Source organism: Suricata suricatta, chromosome 11, assembly GCF_006229205.1.
Source record: "Suricata suricatta isolate VVHF042 chromosome 11, meerkat_22Aug2017_6uvM2_HiC, whole genome shotgun sequence".
Taxonomy (NCBI): domain Eukaryota; kingdom Metazoa; phylum Chordata; class Mammalia; order Carnivora; family Herpestidae; genus Suricata; species Suricata suricatta.
Genome location: NC_043710.1, coordinates 51,643,501 through 51,647,349, shown reverse-complemented (window position 1 = coordinate 51,647,349; position 3,849 = coordinate 51,643,501).

Here is a 3,849-nt window from a genome sequence, read left to right as displayed (position 1 = left end):
ATGTTCTCTAGTATCTTCCGTAGAACATAGTTGGTTAGTGGTTTGTTGGCATCTTATAATCTGTTTATTCTAACATGCCCATCTCCCTGAGCATTTTCAGACATTCATGTGTCATGTAAGATGGCTTCCTGATATTTTTTTTTCTTTCAGGGTGTAACATCATTATTCAAAGCATCCAAGGACCAAAGTAGCCAAAACTAGCCCTATCTCCCAGGTTTTTACAAATAAATTAAATCTTCTATCATAGGGGATTTCTTCCTTATCCATAAGCTTTTTCCAAATTAATTTTTAAATATAGTATTAATTAATTAAAATATTTATTAATTTATTTTGAGGGAGACAGAGAGAGTCAGGAAGGGACAGAGAGAGAGAGAGAGAGAGAGAGAGAGAGAGATTGGGGAGAAAGAGAATCCCAAGAACTGACAGTGCAGAGCCAATGCAGGGCTCAATCTCAAAACCATGAGACAATGACCTGAGCCAAAATCCAGAACACTTAACTGTCTGGACCTCGCAGACACCCCTAAACTGACTTTTAATTCATTTTCCCTTTGTAATTGTCATTTTATTTTCTTTTGTTTTTCGTTAAGTTACAAAAATTTTCAGATATGCCTCCGCAAATGTCTCCATTCTAAGTCTCGATTTTCCACTCTTGCCCAAATATGACCTTGAACTTGGCTTATGAGGTTTAAGAATCGTACCTTCCCGGGAGCTTCTCTACTGTTAAATGTTCTCTGCTTTATCTTGTTTGGTAGTTGAGGATCGATTGCATTCTTCTAAGGAGGTCCTCCACTTTTCTGGGTTTACCACAAACTAGTGCTTACTAATGATCACTTTGCTGTCTTATTTCACTTTCTCCATTGCATCAATGACCCCCAGCATGGACATACAATTCTGCATTCCTAAGGATTATGATTAGCGTGTGTCGTTTGTGGAGCCTTCTACAAATGCATTGTTACAACTCTCTCCTTTGTCCTAGTTGTTCCCAATACACTGATTTTCTAACTGTCCTTGTACAACTTGAACTTTTCTCTACTTCCAGGTTTTTAAAATTTACTCTTTCTGTTGCATGATAATTTTCTTTCCCAGTTTTTCAAAACTGTTGACATTATGTTTCAGATCTCTGCTGATAATCTGAAAACCCTATCTAAAGTAGAAAACACAGGCTGTGTTCTTTCAGAGCACTTCATCCATTTTTTATCACATTTTCAGAATGTGAAAATCTTTGTTCAGTTTACATGTTCAAAAATTGTATGCAATTCCCCAAATGCCCCCTCCCCATCAGAAACACTTTATATGAAGCAAGGGGCTTATTTGTTTCATATCAGCCTTGTTTATTACTGCATTCTCAGCACTTAGCCTCATGTCTGCAGCAGGATAGAATTCTAGTGTGCATTCTTTGAAAGAATTCTCTTTAATCCAGAAACTGGTTGACGTCTTATGTGATTGGTAGCCTAGGCTCCTGACAATGCAGAAAAGTGTTGCCATTGATCTAGAATAATTGAAGATACTTCTTAAATATTACCAAATATTCATACTCAAAAAGAAAGCAAACCGACAAACAACTCTACTGTTGAGACTGGGACCAAAACCAAAGGCATGACTTTCATCTGAAGCAGGCCTGTGTGTTCTCAGTAAAAACATGATGATGAAGATGATTCTGAGAATATCAGCCCAGCTTTTCTAAGTGTTCTTTTCCTCTTTCTTGAATTCTTTTGCTTTCTACATTCACTCAAATTTTTATCATTTTTCATCAGAATGAATAAAAACAGACATCAAAATGGTCAAATTACTTTCAGTATACTGTTCTGGATTCCAGTTTAAACACTGCTGCTGAATGATTGTTTTTTATTCTACACTTTCACTTTTCAAGCCCCTCACAAATTAACTCCTGTGGAACCTGATCATACATAGGCACATTTTTTTAATGTCAAAATTATTTTCTGAAGATTCTAAAAACAATATATCCATTTTACCACTAAGGAAACTGAGGCAGAGAGGTGCCATAACTTGATGACTGACACAGCTTGTAAGTAGATGTTTTAGGATTCAAAACTGAGCAGTATGACGTCAGAGTAGTTGCCTTAACAGTACCATTCATTGATTGTCTGAAAATTTTAGATATGCAAGTATATTCCATCTGCACCAAGACAGTGTGATGTATAGGACAATAAAATACATTTAGAAAATCAGAAATATAAGCATGCAGTTAACATTGTACTTTCAAGTGAGAGGGTACAAAAGCACATGTCAGTCAACCAAAACTGGTCATGTAGTTTCTGACACCTGACAACCCATTTGTTTAGAAAGAAGAAATAAAACAACCAAGGGAAAACTTTCATGATACTGATTAACTTGACATTGAGAAAGGTACTCTAGCTACAGAAGAACTTGATAAAATATGCTACTAGGGCTTAGTGATCAAACTATTTTGGATATTATTAGGACTAATATAGATCTTAAAAACATCATAATCCTTATATTATCTACCCAACCTGACTTATCCTACATGATATTCCATACAAATGTGAGTCATTGAAAAAAGGAAAATGAAGGGGCAATATTGTTGTCAAGAGTACTTAGAAAGATGAATTATAGGAAATGCCAGAAGAGACTTATCTATTTTATAATACAGATTGGAAGTACATAGGATAAGAATATGCAAAGTCATGAAAGAATGGGAGAGGGAGCCTATCGGTATTTTTAAAGTACCAACTGAGTCGACTTGAACCACACTGAGGGAAGAGAAAAAGGAAAAACAATTCTGGAGCCCTTAAGTTTTCTGGAGGAGTTTATGTGGGAAGACATGTTATTCAGACACTTTAAAAAATCTTTGCTAGATAGAGTAAAATAATATATCACAAAAGCACGTCAGGAAACCCTTTGGAAAGCATATCATGACAGTTTCTTTGTCTATCTGTTGAGAAAATGTTTTGTTAGAACCATCCTAATTTCTAATATTACATATTTAAAATGCTTTCCAACTTATACTTCAGGAGATGTAAGCAATCCCATTAACTCATATATACAAATGTACAGCTTCTTACTGAAAGTAAGAGATGAGTCAATAAAAAACATCTCTGATAAAGGCAATAAGACTGAACTACTAGATAGTGTACTAGGAGCAAACATAGCATAAAAGAACAAATAATAGCGGAGATATTGCATTGTCATGCATATACATTAAGAATAAGTAATCTAAGTCAACAATCTCCTAGGCAAATTATCTGAGTGAAACAAAATCTAGCCAATGCAAACTAATATTTGAATATTAAAAATGGAAGATGTAGGAATTCAGAATTCTAGAAAGAAGTTCATTCTTTTTTCTTTTCTTTCTTTTTTTCCCCATAATCAAAGAAACTTCTCAAGAGAAGACTTGGGAATTGATTGTTTCAAAATTTATGAAAAGTAAAAGCATGGAGGAATCGATCTCTGATCCTCCTGATTCTTATGCCATAGATCATTGGGTTCACCATGGGTGGAACAAGGATGTAGATGTTAGCCACAAAGATGTGAATATGAGGAGCCATATGGCGACCAAATCTGTGAATGAAGAAGGAGAAAAAGGCTGGAGCATAGGCTGCTAAGATCACACACATATGGGATCCACAAGTGCTCAAGGTCTTGAGCCAAGCAGCCTTGGATGGAAGACTGAAGACAGTGTAAAGGATGATAACATAGGAACATAGGATTAATATGAAATCCAAACCGCCTGTGAGGAAGGCAGCAATGAGGCTGTAGATTCTGCAGATCCTTGTCTCCGCACAAGGTAGCTTGATCAGAGCCATAAATTCACAGTAAGTGTGAAGGATGATATTAGTTCTGCAGTAAGGAAGCCACTGAAGCATGAAG